The 22,950-nt window shown below is 41.4% G+C and overlaps 1 long non-coding RNA gene across 1 annotated transcript; it reads left to right on the top strand.

Annotated features, from left to right (window-relative positions):
• The first annotated feature begins 576 nt into the window (after nt 1-576).
• LOC136291831 (uncharacterized) lies at nt 577-8,955 on the top strand. The gene is made up of 3 exons (XR_010721758.1): nt 577-690; nt 6,964-7,069; nt 8,896-8,955. It is a non-coding gene; the product is annotated as an uncharacterized lncRNA (long non-coding RNA).
• Nucleotides 8,956-22,950: the final 13,995 nt, after the last annotated feature.

Genomic DNA, 22,950 nt, shown 5'->3' with positions numbered 1-22,950 from the left:
TTTGTCTCCTGCTCACACTGCAGGTACAGGGCTGCCTTTTCTACCTGTCTCACATACAGACAGCACCTTCTCAGGGTTTGGGAGTCTTGATTGATGTCACATGTAAACAGTTGAAAAATTTCCTACTTGGCAGTGGAAAGTGAGAATACAGAGGAGTGTTGAATATTTTCAGCACCTTTATTAACTGTGTATTAAAATATATAAAGAGTTGACAAATTGTAATTCTAGGTAATTCTAATTGAGATAGGAAGATTTTTCCAGATGATTTAACCCTCTAAAACCCTGGCATATTAGGAAAAATAGTCAGGAAAATTATAAAATGGGACCAAAGCAGCATTTTGGTCCCTATATTGTGACTGGACAGAGGCCATGCTAATTTATACAACAGGCATAAGTTGAAACAGACTAAATTCACCCTGGACATGGGGATAAACCACTGGGGAAAGCAAAATACAGCAAGAGGTTACCAGAAGAGGCTGTGCTGTCCTTGGAGGTTTTCAATGCATGATTAGATAAAACCCTGAGCAACCTGGTCTCATCTCACAGCTGCCTCAACTGTCCCATTATCCTGTGGAAATGGGACTCACTTCAACCCAGAGGCCAACCTGGGACATAGAAGCGTGGGTTTTTTCAACAGAAGACTGAGGATGTGCCAGGAATTATTCAGCAACTTCACAACAGGGCTAGGAGGCAAGTAAAGAAACTATGATCTGGACTTTGCTGGTCAGTTTGTCAATACTATGAGCTAATCTTTGTTTTCCCTCCAGAGAAACTTCAGGCCAAAGAAAACCTTTGTGCTTTGCTTTGTCACTCTCTTTTCCCTTCCCTTGTGAAAAGCCAAAAGAGCAGGATGTGAGGTGTATTCTGAGTTAGAAGAGGGTGCTGATATAGAGCAGCATACAGCCTTGGAGAGATATTTTTCTATACCAGGCTTTTGTTTACTTCTTCCAAGCAGTGCTAACTCTGCCAGCAGGGTGAGATTGAACACTGTGGCAATAACCCCCAAGTGGCAGCCTCTGTGACTGGACCATCAAATCAGTCAGTGACATGCCACTGGTGGAAATGTCACCAATCTGTCTCCTTAGTGACACATCTCCCACCAAGATACTCTGGGCAAGGCACTGCTAAGAATCAAAGTTACAAAATATGGAGTTTCATGCTGCAGTTGCTGTTTATGTTTGCTATATATGGTGTTTGGCTTTTTCGGTTTGGTGGTTTAGGGTTTTTTTGGTGCTGGTTTGTGGGGTTTTTTTCTTTTTCAGACAGGTCTTGCTGTCACCTACGCTTAGGTTATTATTTTGCTCTTTTGTGAACTGTCTCATAGACTTGTCGAATTATGGATGGTTTGGGCTGGAAGGCACCTTAAAGATCATCCTGTCCCAAATCCTCAGCCATGGACAGGGACACATTCCATGAAACCAAGTTGCTCAAAGCTCCATTCAGCCTGGCCTTGAACACTCCCAGGGATGGGGCATCCACAGCTGCTCTGAAAAACCTGTGCCAGGGCCTCACCACCTTCACAGTAAAGAATTTCTTCCTTATATCCAACTGAAAAATCCTCTCTTTCAGTTTACAGCCATTACCCCTTGTTCCTCTTGTGAAATATATCTCTGGAAAGATAATGGGTTAGGACTGAAAAAGAAAACCTTTAAAGCCTGGATCCAAGGTAACAAAAATGGTACTTACACATTCCTATAATGGGGTCACCTCATGAGAAATCCCCCAGCTCCAAACTCCCAGGAGAACTGTGTGTAGCCAGGGCTGAAATCGAGATCTGAGTTCTCCACTCTGAGCTCACCTCTAATTATTAACAACCCTTTGCTGGATTAATAAACATGCCAGTGCAGGAATCTTGTTCTCATTTTACTTATTTTCTGACCTGTCCGTTTTAGCACATAACTTGAAAAAAAAAAATCTAGCTTTACTTATTGTAGTATTTGGGAGTTCTGAAAAATTGCCTGCCACTAGAGGTTATTCAAATTCTGGTCTTGATGTATTAGCCTAGACAGTTTTAAAGCCATATCTACAGCTAGTAGTTAGCCATACTGCTGAACAGACATTTTTTTAAATGAACTACAAAGAATAGTCTATTGTGGTTGGCTTATTTTATTTACAGCATTTCACATGGTGTGAACATTAAAAATTTACAGAGTAATATTGATTTGCAGCTTCATCAAACCATTTCTACCCAAACTACAGACACAAACTGTTTCAGGAAAGGTGCCTTATTCAAATGGTTATTTGTGCTGCTCTGAAGGCTGCTCTCTGCCAGGCAGCCGTAAATTCATCTCCTGGCAGAGAGTTAAAGAGGAGGCTCAGAAAGTAAATAATTGCCAGGAAGCATCAGGAAAGGAGTCTGCTGGTGGACGTGGGAGAGGAGGAGGAAACTGGTGTGGCTGGGAAGGGTTTAATAAACGAGTTTTCAGTGGGTCTCCCAGCCTGCAGGGACACAGGGTGGCACTGTTGTCAGCCACATGGCTGGCTTCAAAGCATCACCCATTCTCAGCTGGTGAGAAAGAATTTTTTTCATTTCTGTCATTCTCCAGGTTAAAAAAAAAGCAAACAAATTTGAATAGACCAGAAAACCAAATGGTAATGGGTAAATAGCACAGTTTTTTTTTGCACTGACACTTCTGTCTGATAAGTGAATCACAAAATAGGAAAAGGGAAAAAAACAAACAACAAAACCCTCTAAAAATCCAGAAAGACAGATAAATCCAAATAAGAAACAAAAAAAATCCCACAAAAGCAAAAATGTGTTTGATGGAAATACAGATGCCCTTCTCAACCCCATTAATGGGAACTTAATTAAGTGTAAAATTTATGAAAGACATAGGAAATGTGATCTTTTACCCCGTGAGGAGAAAACTGGGCTGCTTCAAATATGTGGGAGAGCTAGGTGAGATTTGTATGTAAAAAGATACATCTCCATCAGGAAAGATATATTGAAAACATCTGGTGGAGTTCTTCGGCCAGTAATCTGTATGTCTTGAAAAATTATATATAGAACCCTTTTGGCCCCCTTTGTACAAAACACGTGGAATTAAATTGTATTTCATGTAGATGTAATAAACTAAGTTATCCAGCTTTCAGTCCCTCTGCTCACAAGTTCTCCTCATGCTTTGGAACTCAATATCCAGAATTTTAAAAAAAATTGAAGTGGCAGGATGACCAGATTTCACTTGTCAAGACAAAGGAGATGAAGTTCCAGATATGCTGGAAGTACTAATCTAATTCTGCTGCTGCTAGCCTAAGCTGGGTTGGTTTTTTTTTTCTCCACACTGCTATAGCCTAAACAATAAAACTTTCAGATTTTCACTAAGGTAAGTTACAGCAGGATTGAACTGATCTTATTTAACTCACTCTCGTCCTAACTTAGCAGCATAGTAAGGGCCAGAGTTACAGTTAAATCATTTGAAAGCATCCAGAGCAGAAGAAATAAAAAAATGAAGAAAAGGTTTGGTATCTCACTGCAATACTTCTGAAAAAAGCACATGAAAAGAAGATCTGGTTAGAGCAGACAAAACTTTGCTTGAAGTCTGTGGGTCAAAGACCTGGATGACGGTGCAAGTTACACAGCAGCTGTGAGGGGGTGAAGAGAGATTTCTGAGTAATTTGCAGTAATCTGAATGCATGGATTTCTCACTGGAAGGACAAGTAGCAACAAGAATAGACAAAGACAGTGTCTGATCTCCGTGGTATCACCTCCCATTCACATGGGCTGGCTGGGGGGCTGCTGCTGCCCTTGGAGATGGGCACATCATGCAGGGGCTCTGTGCTGGGGGCTGTAAGAAAGGCAACAAGCAGGAGAACATGTTAGTGCTGATTTTTTTTCGGTTTCCAGGCCTTTGTCCACTGTCTAAATTACTCAGTGTGTTACTCAGCAGCTTGTGGTCAGATATAAAAACACTTAGGCTCTTCAAGTGAATGTAGGTGATTGAGTCCATTGGTATAATCCATTACCTTCCCCAGCCTAATCTTTTAAGTCTCTGGTAATTTTTTTTTCATTGGCAAAGTAACTCCAGCACCCGCAGTTTTGCTCTAGGGGATATATATAAAGAAGGAAAATTGTTCCTGTGAACACAGAATTGCTTTGGTCCATAAAATGGGGCATCCCAGGAAGGATTTATTATTTGTAATGGTCTTATAAGCGAGAGTGAGATAAAAGCAATGTGAGATTTGAAACAACATGAGTGTTTTCAGGAGAGATCTGAGTGACAGGAGATAGTGAACATACCTTCCTTCCCTTTGCTGGCATTTCAGTATGTTCATAGAATCAAAAAAGATTTACACTGGGGAGAAGAAAGGGAAGGGAAAGGGAGGGAAAGGGAAGGGAAAGGGAAGGAAAGGGAAAGAAAGGAAAGGGAAAGGGAAGGGGTCATAATCTCATTAATTGCTGTCAAAATTAATGGCAAAGATCCTGTTCAACTTTATTAGGCAGAACCAACTTTCCTAGTGAGAGTATGCTATGGACCTGGGGCTTGCCTGCAATCCTAATTCCAAAGGTGTAAAGTGGGGCTTCTTAATGAAAATGCACGTCATATCACTGGGAAAATTATGCAGGAGGGAGTTGCATCTCTTCCTAATTCCAACTCTTTATCTTTTACAAAGATCTTTCTTAGTGGTGCAGTTCTTTGATACCTTGTCATACAAACTGCTAAAGGAGGGAGGGGGAGGAAGTCAGTTCATTCTACAGAAGTAGGTCCACTGGAGAAGTATTTAGGTTTTATAAATAGGTCTATAAATAATACATTTCTATTTCTTCTGGTTTTATTGCTATTGATATGCAATATAGACCTCTGGGCTTAAATCTGCAGATGTTTTTATTACTAGAGGTCGTTGCCATGTTGCATTCTACAAATAGCACACTGCATTCACCTCAGCGAATGTTTATTTTTGCATGCCTCAGTGCCTGCCTTGAAACGGCAGTGCATTGGGTGTTATCCATCTCTTCTACCTGTCCTTAGATTTTGCTAAGTGCATACTTTTATGGATCAGTTGAAAAGCCCCAATCACTCTGTAATTTAAGATTTTATGCCTGAATGCTGGATGTCATCTTAATAAGTGTGGTGGTGTGTGTGTGAGTGTCAGGAGGTATAAAAGGAAATCATGCTTTGTTTCTGTGATGGATTTCTATGACTGTTTCATGATACTGTCTGTACTTTGCTAATTGAATAAGGATTATTTTGGAATGAGGAAATCTCTAGCTGCTGAATAAGTTTCAGCCAGTGCCATTAAAATGTTAACATAGATTGCTGTTAAATATGCAATTCACTTTTTCTCATTGTGCATAGAGAGAGCTGAGGTGGGTGGGTGGTCAGCTGCTGGGTTTAATTCTCTTCCAGCTTACAGCAGGGCATACCACCAAGTCTGCAATAATTACCTGTTTGAAGCTTGTTTAAATTGTATTGTTATATATGTCAAATCACCAAATGAGACCCAAGGCTGCTTGCCTGCTGCTGTGTAACTAACTACCCAGTAAAAACTTGCAGCCTCACCTAAGATATTTGTGTGCTGGTTTCTGAATTTTGCCATGTGCTGCCTAATACATGCACAAACAGCCATGCTGCAAAATCGCTCTGAAGATACAGAGCTTGGACGTTTGTGAGGCAGCAAAATCATGCTCTATGTTCTCCCAGGTACTGAGTCTGAGCCAGGTGGAAATTGGGGTGCAAACCTGTGCATTAGGCATCCCAAGCTATTGTGGCATCACAGAAGCAGTGAGCAAGGCTGTGGCTGAGTCCAACTCTTCCAAATCTATCTAGTGCCCATGTCTGGAAGGTGATGGAAACTGAAAAGATGTGCCAATGCAGGCCATGAAGCCCTGAGACTATACCACCACTTCCATGCAGGGTCTAATGAAATGAACAGCACTTCCCTTCTCCCTTGTCATCACCTCTGTCACATCATCCTGCAGAGATCAACCCCTCACTCACAAAAAGGTTTTCTCCTAAAATATATTAACCTCATCTCTCTCTCTCGTGTCAGTACTCTAATTGAGACTTAATGTATTTACCTCTGCTTTTGTCACCCTCCCTCCCTCCCTCCCTCCCTCTCCCCCTCCCTCCCTCTCCCCTTTTATTGGTACCATGTTGGATTAGCATCCATAAGCATGATGCCCTTTCCTGCATATGTCAGATGGGCAGAATGATGTCAGTGAGACCTATCATTTAACCACTGGTGTTCTGGATCATTAGCACAGTTGTTACAGTTTCACCCTCCATCCTGGTGCTTTCCTTTAAGTAGATTTCCCTGCATAAGTCTCATTTTCAAAATGATGGCTTAAGTGCACGTGTTAATTGCAAGATTTAATTATATGGTGCTGAAGTTGTGAAATTTTCCTCCTAATTAACAAGGGAAAACTTGGCGCGGGAGAAAGGGTATAGTGGGGAAATGCCTTTTGCATTTCCTCATTAGCAATTCCTGCTCGTGGCTGTTGCAGTGGTGCTGCCCTGCATCACTGCCTCCCCTGGGTGAGGATGGATCAGGTGCAGGTCATGGCCAAGTTGTCCACAGACAGGTACCTGCAAGGAAAACAGTGGTGTCAGAGCTGGAGGTGAGCACAGCTTTGGCACTACAAAAGACAAATATCCAGAACGTTTCAGGGAGCTTCTTTTCGCAGGCATGTTGACTTGAGTAAGCAGGGTGAGGCCAAATCAATTTTACACTGAGGTTTCTTCCCAAATTGGCATCTAGAGATTTGGTTCAGATTCATATCCAGGCTTCAGGAACTGCATCCCAGTGTTAGATGGGAAATTAGAGACTCAAACAAAAAGATGCTCCTCCCATATGATGAGAATCTGTTTCTATTTCCACAGACCTGCCTGGCTCCTAATGTGCTTTTCCAAGGAGGGACAACTTGTTTTCTCTCATCCTCTTTTTTCTTTTCTCTTTTCTTGTTCCAGGAGCCAGCTGAAGTATTTAGCCTTTCTCTTAACTCTCCTTTCTCTTTCCTTTCCCCAGGGCAGACTTTCAGAGAAGCTGTTGTGGCTGGGAGAATGAACAGAGCCAATGTCAGTCTCAGTGAATGGAAATGAAAGAAAATGAGGTGGTTAATGCCTTCTTTTGGGTAAGGCTCTCTCGCAAGCCCATCCTAATCAAGCTGAAGGGGAACAAACATCAAGACTACCTCTTCCCTCTGCCTATTGCTTGTTCTCCCTTCCTTTAACTTTTGTCATTGCATTATGTCATGGGTTTTTATTTACCTTAATTGCCTTTGGTGCTCAATGGCTGATGCCCTCAGGCTTTTGGAGCACTCAGCTCTTCCCTGCAGCCTTGGCTCCTTACGCCCCTGTCAGTCCTCCCAGGGCTCCCATATCCCACTTGTCAGTAGAAGAATCTTCTAGGGCCTGGCAACCACTTTTCTGCAAAGGAAGAGTGCCACCGGGAATTTCTGGGAGACCAGGTAGTGGGAAGGTTGTAGCAACAGCCTACAGCTCTTTTGCAGAAGTTCAGTGTGATTGAATTCATCATGTGCAATTTTGGAGACCCCATACAAGTAGAAATTGCGATGTTTCAGGATTTCCAGATAACTGGTTTAAACACAACTGAAAACTCATTTTCTAAAAAATAAAAATATTTTTGTTTTGTGCTTATTTAAAATCAGAAATTGCATTGTAATGCACAACGCAACATCCCTCATAAAATTAGCATTTGAGTCTTTGATTTTGACCTGATCTAAAAAGTTTGGATTTTTCCCTCTGACCTTTTGATGAATTCAATGCACTCTCATGGACAGTCCTGAGTGTAGGAGTGCATTCTTTTAATTCATCATGCAGTCACCTTATCTGACATTAGACTTGCACATGCTTTTTCTTTAAGGCACACTGCTCAGATACATAATTCTGTACTCTCAGACTTCAGATAATGAATAATCATTTCCACGGATCAACCTAATTAGGTAGCTGAGAGCATTGCCTACAACAGAGTGAAAAAGTGTATATATTCACAGGTAGACAACTGTTCATTAGGGGCTTGACCTTGGAGCCATTATTCATGTTGAGTGGTACTCACTTAGAGGAGATACTCCTATTGTCTTCAGCACGCATATTACTACATAAAATATCATCTGCCAATGTTACGGCTTCCTTAACATCCCAATATTTTCTACCTACAATGACACCTGGTGTAAATTATGCAAGCAAATTTTTGACGAGAAGGCAGCTCTGGCAGCGGTGCTGTGCATTTCATCGCATCCGTAGGAAAAATCCCTCCTGACACAGCAAGCCCATTCCCACCCTAGAGCTGAGATAATCAGAACTGGCCTTGAGTATTCTCCCAGTCTGCTGCTGTGTGATTTAAAGTTTGTTTACTTTAAGCCCCTTGAGGAAATCTGCCTGATCTTGTGCTGCAGAAGGAAATGGCCCTGACCACGCTGCAGCTGCCAGGGCAGGTACCAGCAGCTGGGGGCCCGTTAACATATTAAAATGCACTAATGCAATTGCAAGCAGTTGTTTCACCAGTCCCTCAGGGATGAATGGATTTGAATTGCAGATTCTTGTTTTTTTCTCTGGTCTCTTTTTTTTTTTTTTTTTTTTTTTCCTGTCTATTTTTCCTCCTCTTATCCAGGACATCTAAGTCCCTCTCCAGCGCAACCTGGTCAGTCTGAGGGCTGTGTGTGTCCTGCACACTGGCCACTTGCCACACAACCCTGGGTACATACAAACCTCTGGAAAGGGATGGTTGGGAACAAACTAGTGCATCCAGGCCAGTTCATGGACCCATTTGTGTCCTTTCCTGTGGGAATTGGTAGGGAATGGGCTGCATTATTGAGTCACCTCCCTCCTTGCCGTGTTGGTGGTTAGTCACTCTTCTGCTGCAGCAGAGAACAGACAAAAGCTGTTTATCATCAGGTACCCATGTAAAAGATCATCACATCATTTTTTTATTTCCCAGTGAATTCTTTCAATGGTGGAAGCAGTGCTGGAGGCTCCTTTCTCAGAGAGCATACCAAGGTGAGAGGTCAGTTTAACATGGAAGATGAAGTTGTGGTTCAGGGGCAGATGATCCTTTGAAATCTTGGGATATTCAGGTTTTCTCCTCATTTTGCCACAGACTGCCTGCAGGACCTTAAATAAATCACTGATCTCCTGCCTTGCCTTAGTGCCATATGACATGCTTGACACCTGTATGCCCTGACACAACATTTCCTGCCCCACCTCTGCTCTGTCTTGCCCTTTTCCATGGTTCAACCCAGCTGGAGATGAAGTACTTTGCAATTGTATGCTCACTCCCATCCCCTCTGGTAGGATAGAGAGAAAAACCCAAAAAAGATAAAATGTGTGTTGATAAATATAAGAGAGATCTATTAATTGAAATAAAGTAAGATACAATCTCTATCATCAGCAGCACAGTGGTGAAAAGGTGAGAGTAATAAAACCCAAAAAAAACAAGTGATAAACAATGCAAATGCTCATCCCCTCCTGGCTGGAGCCCAGCTCATCCCTGAGAAGCATTTTCCCCCCTTTCCAGCTAACTCATTCCAGTTAATATATTGGACATGATGATCCATGGTATGGAATACCCCTTTGGCTGCTTTAGGTCAGCTATCCCAGCTGTGCTCCCTCTCAGATTTTTGTGCCGCTCCTCACTGGCAGGGCATGAAACACTGAAAATTCCTTGACTTAAGACAGTTGCTACTTAGCAGCAAATAAAACATCAGTGTCTTATCAACATTATTCTCGTACAAAATCTAAAGCACAGCCACTGAGAAGAAAACTGACCCTCTCCCAGCCAAAACAAGGACACCTTTTAAAAGAAGCCTGTGCTACCTCGAGTGCCACTTTGCACCCAACCCCAGCCAGTGCTGTCACAGGCAGTCCCCTGCCTTGCCTTGCTCTGCAAGCACTGCTGTGCCACAGACAGCAATAACCAGGCAGCCCCTGTATTTGTTTAATGCTTTGCTGTGTGACAGCTTTTCGATATAGGTAAGCTCCGTGGAAGAAGCAGAAGTAATGAGCTTGTGTATTGGCTTAATATATCAGGCAAGAACATTGGTAAGTACAAGGCACCTTCTAACCACCGTGAGCGATTTGCGAGAGCTAGAGATGCTATCTGCTGCCAGCACAGTGGGCCGTGTTTTAATATGTGAGGCATGTGTTGCTGACAGGTTTTGTCAAAGAAAGGATGGCTTATCTTATCTGGTGATCAGGCAGCTCTGAATAAAGCCATGGCACAGAGCGGTGACATTGACACGGGGAGGTGAGCTCCAGAGACAGCCTTTCCAGGGAGAGCAGATACAAGGGGTTTGTGTCCAGCAGATCCTCACCCCTCTCTTCTTTCTCCAGTGAGAAGCTACCCAAGGAAATATGTTAAAACTGTTTTTACTTCAGCTCCATGGTTGCGTACAGGAAGTGACTGCCTGAGTGTGTAGGTCCAGGGTGACCAGGCAGCAGGAAACAGGCCTTGTGGTAACAGCTCCTGTTACCTGGACCAGCAGCCAGGCCCCAGTGAAACTCTCACTAGCCACTGGTGTCATTCAGGTTTCTGCTGCATCTGACAAGAGTAAGACCAGAAGAATATTCCCACAGTCCAGGAATTATCCTGGAAGGGCTTTCAAGCCCATCAGTGTCTATGCTATTGCTAGAAGCTTGGGCTTAAGCATTCCTCTCCTTGCTTTTGCCAAAATCAGTCCATGTACACCAGCGTTGTAAACTCTTATTTCACAGGGAATCAGGTGAAATTATGGGCCTGATGATTGTAGAAGATGATCTGACTAAACTGGAAGTGATCAGGAGATCAATAACGTATTGGTATACTGTTAAATTCCATCTGGTCTGGATGGGTCAGGCATCTATTCACTGAGGCATTGGAAATCTGCATTTTATTTGAGAGCATCAGGCTATCAGGTGCAGCTTATCCTGGCCAGGATCCTACTGCTGTCCCACTCTCTGGAGTCAAGCCAATCTTGAGTAATGTGATATTCTCAGTATCCTCTCTCTTGTAATTCTTATCTCTTTTACAGGCTTTCTCCTCTCCAAAAATCATGTTTGTCTGAACCTTACTCCAGGATAGGACCTCGATATCCTCCTTGGGGATGGAGACTCCAGGGCAGCCCAGCACTCTTCCTCTTCCTTTCCCAGCCAGCTGCCCCTCTCTGCTGTGCAGCCTCTGCTGCACCCATCTCTGGGCCATGCTCTCAGCTGCTTTCAGATGCTCCTTTCTCATGTTGAGAGTGAGACAGAAAGTGATTGCGAGAATTATCTCAGCCCTATTCATCTGAGAAGGGCTCTCTGTCAGGGTTGTGATTTTCCTGATTCCTTTTCCATAGTGCTGGCAGTGATACAAAAGAGAAAAACCACAGACAAGCTCTGAGTCTACAAATAGCTGTTGCTGCACAGCAGCCGTGTGATGACTTACTGCCAACAGACATGTGAGTTTACCATAGATCTACTTTAGGTCATAAGTGCAAAAACATATCTCGTTAATATTTAAAGATGCTTAGCACAAAAGCATGCATAATTAAACAGCATATCAGAGCTGATAATTCCAAATAATCTGTCTTCTGAAAAGGGATTTTTGTAATTTGTTAACTGGTTTGAAATCCACAGCTTAGCAGCAGGAGTATGTTTGCATTACAAAATGAGTAATTTTAATTGTTGGGCTGTGTCCATTTTCTCTGAGAAGAAAAAGAGACATAACATGAGAGAGGATTTTTAAACAGGCACATAAGTGTGGATTCAGCATTGCCCAAAGCTCTCTGTCTGCCTGAGATATATGTCTCATTTTTTAAAAGCAAAACGATATTCCTACTAGGTGTTGTGTTGCTTTCTCTCCCAGGATATTTTCATATTCCACGAGGAGCTCATTGACATTAACCACGTCTTTCTCCAGATAACTCAATAGTGAAGGAATGCCTATAATAAGAATGATCTATTAGTTAGTGAAAAAAGTGAGGTACAAAACAAATATGAAAATATTAATGGTGTCAGGTACAAAATACAATATGCTCTGAGCTTTTCATTACATCCAAAAGACTATCTGAGCACATTTTCTGCCTGGATGCTAAAAATCTATGAGGAAAGAAAATGTGCTTATGATCCTTTGCAAATCACGCTTTTCAGAAGGGCCAAAATACAAACTGATGTGTGATCACAACTATACTTTCATGTAAGATCAAAAAAATGTCAAGTGTTAAGGGCACATGCAGATCATTGATCACACAGGAGATGATCCTGTAGGCAAACCTAAAAAAGAATCCTGTTTTACATGTTTCACTGAAGTTATTTCTGGAAGTTACTGAAGTTGTCAGTCTTGTTTACATGTGGCAGTGCTGGGACAGCAAATCCCAGAGGGCACAGCTCTGCTGCAGTGAGGCTGCATTAGCTGTTATTTACTCAGGACCTGGAGCTTTGGCTTAACTCTCTGCCACGGATGTTTTTTTCTCTTCAGGCTGCCTGGGGGAGGACAGGAAGGCACTGTCACATATAGATGTCCTATTCAGTGTTGTGGTTTGTGTACCCATCCGGCGCCTCATTGTCATTAGGAGTTGAAATAAAGACTAAACTGGATGTGCTGAGTTCTATGAAGTGGCCAACACCTGTAAAGGAGAGAGAGAGAGGAAGAAGACAGTAACAGTTTGCTTTCATAACTGGAGAATGTAGTCCAGAGAGGTGTATTCATAAGGTCTGGTCTGGAAGTGGTGACATCCAGAGTGGATTTACAATCAGTGCAGGTATCTGAATGCATTTGACCATGGGTGAGTGTCTGGCAGGGCTGCTGTACTCAGACTTAACAGGCAGTCAGGGAAGAGACATGAGCAGCCACATCACAGCTGTCCGTGAGGGGTGACTGGTGTCACACCTGACTCTTTTCTAGCTGTATTGGGAGTACAAAGGTAATCCTAATAGGTCATAATTTTCTTGAACTTAGATGTTCCAGTTATTTATCTGAATATAGATTCCCAGAGAGACACTAAGACTAACTCATGAAATATAGTTAGGTAAATAAGTAGTACTTGCATGTATAATTAAAAAAAAAAAGAAAAAAAAAAAGGAAAAAGAGGCTAATTTGTCTGACTTGGCTCCTTTGGAACCAGAAGACGAGTGGATCAAGGCAGCTGGTGCTGAGGCCCCTGTAATTGTGCTGTATTTGTTCCAGGGGTTTATTTTATACTATATTTTGTCTGGTTCGCAGTGGCTCAACGTCCTCAACAGACCTGGGATTCAAGGTTCCCCAAAGGACTATGTACTACGCGAGCCAAGGTGTCCCCATTATGGAACACATCAGCAGCACACACGGAAGGCAGCTTTCCTCCAGAAAGGCTCTAGTGTGAATGAATCAAAACTGCCCTGTGAACTTGATCAGCCTGAAGTACACAGGGCCAAACAGGCGTTCACTTCAAAACAGCATCATTGCTTGGAGCTCATCACAGATGCAGACACAGACTGGTGCCTCACCTTCAGCATCTGGGCACAGGGAACTGTGCGTGGACGATGAAGAAGCCCATGTGACCCAATGTATAACTTTTGACTCTACCACAAAACTGCAGTGGTCCCAAATGTTCACCATCCAAATTTCACGTATGGAAAATACGCATTTTATAGATTGGCTGTGAGGAAGAGACAAGGCTTTCCCATTCAGCCACTGTAATTTATTTTTCATCTAATTCTCTGTCTCTTGTCTCTCTAAGCTGGATGCTCTGGGAAGCCAATGTCTGGTTTGACTTGTTATAATAAGGCTCTTCAGACTGGCCACAGAGGGATTATCAGAGGCTGCACAATGTTGCATGTACCTCTTCTCTCTTAGAGCTGCTGCTGCTATTTCCCCATTAGCAAGTCACAGAGTGTTGATGATGGAGGAGGATCCAGGGAACTGCAGCCGGTGGTGGAGCAGATCATCTTGAGTGTGCTCACAGAGCACCTGCAGGACAGCTGTGGGTGAGGGACCCTAGTGACACAGGGTCCCCAGGCAGGTGCAAAGGAGAGCTGCTTTATTGCAAAAACCAGGCCTTTTAAAGCAGTTAGGCCTTAATCAGTTACACAGCTTTAAATGATAACAAACATAATTCAACCAACCACCACACACCACGACGTGAACGCTCAGTGGTGATATTGTTTTTCTACCTCTACTTCAGCTGAGTCACTTTCCCATAGTCCTTTTCGACTCAGCCAAAGTAACAGGCCTGAGCCACGATTTTGCAAGGCCTTCCTTTCGTAAGGTTTTACCTATGTGCAAGAGACAGCCAAGGGATCAGGGTTTAGGAAAGGCAGGTTCTGCCTGGCCAAGCAATTTCCCACAGCAGGCTCCTGGAGAAGCTGCAGCCCACGGCTTGGACAGGTTCACTCCTCTGGATTCAGAAGTGACTGGACAGCCAGGCCCAGAGAGTGGTGGGGAAGGGTCCTGCATCCAGCTTGTGCCTGATCACTGGTGGTGTCTCCCAGGACCAGAGTCCCCCAGTCCCGTTTAACATCTCTTTTGATGACCTGGATGAGGAGATTGAGTCACCATTAGCAAATTCACAGCCTAGACCAAGCTGGGAAGGAGTGTGGATCTGCTGGGGGGTTGGAAGGCCCTGCAGAGGGATCTGGACAGATCAGACATACTACCTGTCTTCTTGCTTTCAGCATACTGTCAGAATTTACTTCCCGTGGTGAAGTAAGCTTCTGCTCCAAGACTGCAAAAAATCTCACTCTGGGCTGCTATGACCCTCTCCTCCTCAGTGAAATGTGCCGCATGATTTACTTAACAAAGCACCAAGAAAGAATACTACAGGCTGGAATGAGTTTTATTCCAGAGTTTACCTATCTAAAATGATTAATGCATGCTTCTTAACTTCAAAGATTTCCCATCTCTTCAGGAGGAGGGGGTTTCTTCAAAGCTTTCAGACAGATAGTCTCTCTTTCGAGTTGATGAAGGCACGGTCCCAGTGGAGATTTTACATTGCCAGTATGTACCCCTTCAAAGATTTCACTGCTGGCACGGTGTATTTGAAGATTTCCTGCCCTTTGTTACCCATTCATTTCATTTTACAAAAAGGAAAAAGAAAAGCGTATCTTTGGGGTCTCCTTCAAAGAAATTTCACATCACACCCCTGAACCCTGGAGAAACATCACAATTTGGGGTTTGCTGTAGTGTAATTAGCATCTCTGAGGAAAAGATCTGCCCTTTATTAGAAGGTTTGTTTTTCTTATTGGGAATTGTCTTTGATGTGCTTTGATTCAATTGCCAGAGCATTTTTTTCAGATTAAATGCTGAACAATGATTCCTCAGCAAGTTCATGATTCAACTGGAAAGTTTTTGGATCAAGGAGACATCCACCCAATAAGTGTAGAAGGATTTAAAAGTGTTTACAAGAATATCAGAGAAAAATCTAAGATTTTTAGAAGAAAAAAGAAATTCTCATCAGATGGAGATGCTTGGACTGCAGCAACAGTGGCTAAGTTGTTGCCTAGCTGTTGTGGAAACAGATGTACAATTATATATTAACTCCTGGAGAGCATATTTTAAAAGTTTGCAAGGACTGCAAAAATTTATAGCTGCTTCACTTCCACTACTCAGTCCTATCAATATAGTTTAAAATAGACCTGAAAAAGATATAATTCTTCTAATGGTTTAATCAATTTACGAACACTGCTTTTACTCCGGTTTTCCCCTGTGTAATAAATTGTAAATTAATGTGAGTCAGAAACACATGAAAAAAAGTCCCAGCCTCTATAGGCTGCTGAGAAAAAGAGGGAATTTTTGAAAATGTACATAGTCTATGGAAACAGGTAGAGTTGAGACTCTGGAGCATAATCAGAGGTGCTACATTCCAAAAACCAGTAGTGTTCTGTTGTTTTTGAATGCCTTTTCTTTCCAGTTGTCCTTTGTGTTGCCTAGTGAATGCATCCATCAGCTCTTCATGGCTCAGTAATTCATGAAATTCTCTTTCCATTAAAAATAAATACTGCATTTTATATCCTCAAGATGGACCCCATATTTGATTGTCTTTTCCATGGCTGTGTATATTGAAAACTATAAAATTATAATACAACTATTAATCCCCTGTATCTGCTTGTACCTAATTTTTATTAAAAATGTATTGTGCTCCAGCTGCCTCTTAAATTACAATGCAGTAAAAAGGCTCCAGTTGGATTACTTCTGAAGGAGAACATATTGAAATAAAGAAAGGCTTACTGATTAATATTTTGACTTTATATACAGTGTTGCTAAGGTAGCGGCTTGATTACCATAGAAAAGAATTTGTAGTTAACTATATTGCAGATCTGGTGAACGTGACAATGTGAAGCTTGAGGAAAGTGGCATTTACCAAAGAAAACACATTATCATCACTGATCAAATCTTTCAAGTCATCTTCTCCTTTTATGAATGACATAAAAAAACTTACTTTGTTTCAGCAGTAAATTAATGCATTTATAGGAATGTGGCAGAACCTGGAAACACATACCATCTGTTCTCTGTCTCTCAATTGCTACCACTGATTGGTTTTGATAGCCTCTCTAAAAAAGGCCTAGAAATAGCTGAAATAGCTTTGTCTTTAGTTTTAATACCATGAGAAGCAAAATTGCTTAATTATGTCTCATTTGGGAAGTGATGGGAAAGGAAAAATGAGAATATTTGGCTTAGAAGCAACCAGGGGCCTCCTTTCCCATTTTGCAGGCTTAACAGTCAGCACAATTTTGGGGGTAAAATTTGTAGATTAAAAAACACACCATGGAGCTCAGTGAATGAACTGAGAAATTTCATCTGAAAGTTTAATTATTCCAATTCTCATTTGCTGCCTAACACCAAAAACACAAGTTAAACTCACAGAGTGCACCCAGCCCATAAAGTGATGGCTGTGACTTCTCATAGGGAGGGAAGCCACTGGAAAAATGAGCTGCTTTCTATAGGCAACTGAGGACACAGGCACTTGGACTATGTGGGCCTGGACACAGCTCCCATGAGGCTTGATAGTTCCATTTTCCATCATGAATCAGTTCAATTTCAAACTTTTTTTTTACATAAAAAAACTCCAAACTTGGTTTCCAAATGAGACCTTTGGTCTTTTTTTTTTTTTTTTTTTTTTTTTTTGTCTGTCTCACATATTCTCCCACTCTTTCTCACACATGCACACCAGGCTATGCTCCAGTTTCATCAATAAGACGACAGAGAAGGTGAATTTTCTCTCACATTGTGATTGAAATGAGAATAACCCCCCATTATCATCTGTACTTTATCCCTGAAGTTTCGCCAATAATAATGTTGGCTTTATTAGCTGTGTAGGACTGAAGATGCTGTCAGTGTCAGACCACATACCAAGATGCAGGACTGCAGGTGTTTTGAATTTTCCAGTTATTTGTCTTGTCCTTTTTGGTCAGCCAAAGGCTCATGAGAACACCATCAGGCAATAAAAACTAAATAAAGTATTGGAAACAGCAGTGGCAGCTGCATAACCTAGAAGAAAAAGATTATTTAATGTCTGCCTTCCACAATGTTTTGGACCAGCCAAACAAGGAGATTTACATATGCTCTCTAAAGATGTCAGTGTAAAAACATGAGCATTATTTTTGATGTATCATAATGTTGACAGACAAGGCATACACATGATAACATTACTTTAGAGAGTAAAGTGGTATGCTTTTTGATCACAGGTATTCACACCCAGATGTAAAGCCCAATTCATTCCCTTCTTTATCTGATTACAAAGGAGCAACACACAGAATTTAATACAGTGTGAATATTGAGTAGTGAAACAAATAAAAATAACCAGAAGTATTTTGATGCCTTGCAGTATTCCTGACATTTCTGCCCCTTTGGATAGTCAGGCTCCCAAGGCTGACCTGTACGTGTTGCACCTGGATGAAACACCCAACACAGAATATGGCCTTGCATCACATCTGAGCTGGAAAAAGTAATTTATTTGCATTTGTGAGTATCTCTCATTTTTTTACCCATTATGTTCTATTTTTACAGGCAAATCCTCTGCAGTTTCTGTCCTTGGTTGCTAAGAGTGCGTGAACAATAACTGACTATGGCATCTTTGCTCATGTTGGCTCACAGCTTTTTCTGGTCCTGGGACTATGGAAAATGGAGGGCAAACAGACACGCAACAATTAATACGAGAGCTTGCCACTGCAGAAAATCCAGCTGAGTGAGGCTATTAGAGGAAAACATTAAGAAAACAATTCAAATGACTGGAACATTTAGTTTCTGAATCCTTCCAGAATTTTCACTACAATGCCTCTCTCCTGCCCATACTTTGTTTTGGTTTTTTTTTTTTTCCTCTGTCCAAAAGTAAAACATAAGACATTGAGACCTCAGCTCCTGTGAGAAAAGAGATTTACGAGTATGGGTTAAAATTTTTTGTATTCATAAGGAATAGAGTGGGAAAAATATCCCACACTAAGAGGATACATCTTGGGTCTAAATCCTCTTGGAGTTTAAAATTCACTTTAAATTTAGATTTTAATTTTTATATTTAATTTTCTTGAAATTGAGAATTTGCTCCAATGAACAAAAGGGGTACTAGGTACAGCTAAATTTGTATTCAGGATTTTTTGAATGACTACTGAGAAAACTATTTCACCAAAATTGTGGGAAAGATAATGATACACTCAGCTGAGGAAATTCCCATCAAAGACTTCTGGGGGTGTCATGTTAATTATTTTTTATATTATTTATATTATATATTGTTTATTACTCTCAGTGCTTTTAGTGTTCTCTCATCTTCATAAGGCAGCAAAGGCATAGCACAGATGCAGGGATTGGGATTCTTACACCTTTTACCAGTTTATATTTCCTGGACACCGCCAAATTTTCTGTGTTAATTCCCACATGCTGTACAACACAAGACCACTGCCCTGGGGGGCTGAACTCTATTAAAGAAGCACCAAGAGAAGTTTCTTCAGCATAATCCACTTTACTCACTCAGCAGCAACATCCTATAGGCAGGTATGGTGCCTACTATTTACTAGTGCTGGGATTTGAGGCAGTTTGATGTATCTAACTGAAAAATCAGCACTGTCCTGACTTGTGAGGGCAACTCTTTTTTCTTCTCCCCAAAAGAGCTGCTCCTTTTACAGCAGCCAGAAATCAAGGCCAGAAATTCCCTGTATTTGATGCTTTTCAACATATCCAAGCTTGCAAATGTGTAATGAAATACGGCACCTGTGGAATTTTTAGCAGTATTAAATAGGGTGAAATATTAAACGGGGGAAAGAAATCAGTAGCTCTGTGCATTCATCATTGCTTTACTAAAAAGTGTCCTAAGGGATTTCAAGCCTAGAATTCTAGATCTGTGTGCATGAACAATCCCTGAGGACAGAGGTTGAATGATGCCTTAATACACACTGGTGCCCCTCTAGTCTTGCAATCAAGTCTTTCACTGATTCACAAACTATGCACTGCTGGGATGGGCCAGGCTCAGTGTGAAGGAGCCCTTTGCTGTTTTGAATTTTCCAGTTATTTGTCTTGTCCTTTTTGGTCAGCCAAAGACTCATGAGAACACCATCATGCAATGAAAACTAAATAAAGTATTGGAAACAGCGGCGATCTGTAGTTGATGGGTCTCTGGGAGATTTTGGGACTGCACCTTTTAACTCATGTTATTGTGCTTTGAAGGTACACAGAGGCTCAGCACACTCGGATGTACCTCAGAGCTTCCTCAGAACACCTTGGGCTCTGTTCTACACACGTGGATTGATGGAGCCATTAAGGCCCGAATGGACGGACTGTAATGATCCCATTCGGACCGATCCAATTTCAATGACATTGTCTCATACAATTCCATTAACATTGGAGCTGCTACAACCTCAGTGACAGATTATTATTTCTTTAAAAAAAAAGGAAAAGGAAATTAACGGAATATATTGAATTGCACTGAATTGAGACAATAAATAATGGAATGTACCAGACACTAACCTCTCCCTTCTGTAATTCCAGGAGGAAAAATAGACATATTTACCACAAAGTTGATGACATATGTAGCACTTACGTTAAAATATGTGGCAAATCCTTATAACATATGGGTAGAATTATAAAACTGGCTAGGTTTCTTATTGACTGCAATTTAACTTCAGGTGTAGAATTAGAGAGAAAGTATCTGTCTACATCTCTCTAGCAATGCTCATTGTTGTAGTCACTGAGCAAAACATACTGCTAAGTCCTCTACAATGGAAGAAACAAATTTGAATAGCTAAGTTTTTAGAAGACACACAGGACCAGTGGCAAAATGAAGTGGGACCCATACATGAATATTTGTGTGGACAAATATGCTTGAGGGCATAACCTGAGCAGCTCTATTTCCCAAATGAAACATAGCATATTGGAAGATCTCATAGGAAATTTTTTATCCAAAAGACTTGTTTTGACTAAGTTTTTTGTTATAAATCATAGTCTCTGACAGACCCACACCCCTGATTAATCTGATCCTGATGGGAATCTGCATAGCTCCACTGCTGTTAAGCAGGACACAAGGTCTGTGCTTATGTGTGCAATTTGTATTGTCTCAAGAGTTTGATGCTAAAACCAGCACAGTGGTCCTTGAACTGTCTTGCTGGGTTCAGCTTCAGGATGAATGTAGTGATCTTGGATGATTCAGTTTGGAGTAGTTATTCCCATTTGCTATTCAGAATCTCTAGATATATTTTTTGAATGCACAAGCACACAGTCATGCTATAATACCAAGAAGGACTTTGACTTCCATCTCCATAATGGTTAATCCTGGTTTTCTAGCCCTTTGACTACTTCCTGTGCATTTGTGCTGTGGCAGATTGCTATCTGTTGCATTCAGAGATGGTGAGGTTCTTTTTCTTCAAGTTCCTCATTTCCAGTATTCAGTGCTTTGAAAATCAACAGCTGTTTCAACTCCCTGTCCTTTCCAGTAAGAAATCAAAGGAAGAACAAGGACATTGCTACAACATTCAGGTGAGTTCAAGACCTCTTACATAAGCCCCCTTTTCTTCAGTGGAAATAACTGCTTTCTGCAGTGTCAGAAAGCAGATAATCAGATACGGCTTTTGGCAATGCCTGACAGCATCAGGTATGATGGAAATGTGAAGTTTCCAGCTGCTGACGGAAGCCCCCAGCTTTTCCAAGCCTTTGTATTTAACAAATTTGCTGATTGAATGTCTGTTCCCAAAGTAAGTTCTATGGACCTCGAGCCTCTGACTTAATATTTTCTGCAGATATTTTCCCTGTGCTGGTGGATGGATGCTCAGGGAAGTTTCCTCTGCAAATATCTCTCTCTCAAGTCCAAGATTTCTGTATCTGATGCCAGAGTCCATCCAGCTTCTCACAATGCCAGAACACTGGCACACATTGGAAGTGTATTTGTTTGAAATGTAATTAGGCTCATAATGTGAAGTGAGTTTCAGCTTTAATTAGAATGAGAGAATTTCTTCTCTTTCTAATCTTTCAGGAGTGCTCTGAGCAGGTCTGCTTATCTGTACTTGTATCTGTTTCTTTTGTTTGCTTTATATATGCACAGAGTCTGCACACAATTGTGGGTGCCAGAGGGGAAATTTGTGTGATACAGTGAGAGAGGGCAGCAGACGTTCCCTGCTCCCGGGTGTGGCATACCCTACACCATCATGAAGTTCCTTCTGTGCAGAAGAGAGCAGTGGGGCAGAATGGGACAAGGGAAGAGCACAACGGGAGAAGTGATGGAAATTTTGGTGGAATTCAAGTGCTGCCAGCTGTTAACAGGTGTTAACACAAAGCTAAAGCATCAGCCTGATATTTTGCAAGAGTAAAGTTTCATCCTGAAGGGAAAAAAGACCCAACGATGCAGAGTTACCATTCTGTCTTCATCCTGTTCAAATCTGCATTTTGCCTTAACCATTTCTACAGATTCATCTCTGCAGCTGTGGAAATAATTAAAATTATTGGAATGCTTGTGGATGGCTGCTTTCATCATACTGTCTGTAGGCTGTAGTCGAGTCTTACCACAGAGACAGCAGTGGGGTTAGTGTTGGTTGTAGATCTGCAAAGCCTTTCTTTGTAATATTCACCTTTGGTACTCTTAAGCTGCCTTTGTAGAGCCTTTGCTGCTGTTGGTGTATAATCTGAGAAGTGGTTCATTGCACACTAAGACCATTCTTTTAGGCTCCTCAGGTACTACAGGTAACAATGGGAATTTTCCCCATCCCTTAAATCACACAGTGGAGGAGTTTTATTTTACTGTAAATTGTCTTTTTCATAGGTTAGACGATTTTGTAATATTATCAGGATACAAGAAATATCACTAAAAAAGCTCAAGCAATAGAAATAAAAAATCCCAGGCATGAGGAGAGATGACACACTGAGTTCTGATCAGCAGGGATCTTCACAAATTTACCTTGCCCTGAGGGAAAAAGGAGGATTCACTATTTTCACTTTCCCTTGTGATCTGACCCCATTTGGCTCCTGCCAGGATGAGCTTCCAACTGCTCACCAGGGCTTGTGTTTTGGTCTAAGCACTAAGCTTGTGTTTATTAATAAGCACTCATAAATCACACTGATTTTGAAACAATTTCATGCAAGTACCAGAATTTTTCATAAGGTTTTTACACAATAAGCATTTGAATTTCACTTTCGATCACTTCAAAAGGAGGAGCTTTGTAACATATCCTATTAGCTTTACAGAGTTCGGGGTAAGTGTGTGTTTTTACGAATTTGTAAAGTTGACTTTATAGTTGATTTTGTAATCAAACACAGGGGAGAGGGAAAATAATCAGGCTCCATCAGTGTAACAGATCAAAATAAATATTTCCACTTATAAAGAAATTGGCACATTCATTTATACATATTGTTAATTATCTTCACTGTAGTGATCTAAATATTCCTCACAGCTAAATGACTGCACCATCGTGGATTATCCTGAATTTAAAGAAAAAAAATACAGAAATGGAAAAAGACATGTACAAAACATGATGAGATTCTCATGGGTTTAAAAATGTTTCTGCATATTCTTTGCTTCTATAAAGCCATTTAAACGAAAGAACCATTGGGGGGGGGGGAAAGAGGAAAAACTCCTTGCCTTAAAGATAC

The sequence above is a fragment of the Chamaea fasciata genome, unplaced genomic scaffold, assembly GCF_029207755.1.
Source record: "Chamaea fasciata isolate MVZ Bird 193981 ecotype frontalis unplaced genomic scaffold, bChaFas1.0.hap1 SCAF_7, whole genome shotgun sequence".
NCBI lineage: Eukaryota > Metazoa > Chordata > Aves > Passeriformes > Sylviidae > Chamaea > Chamaea fasciata.
The sequence above is the reverse complement of the archived record's forward strand: the minus strand, read 5'-3'. Positions and strand labels throughout refer to the sequence as shown.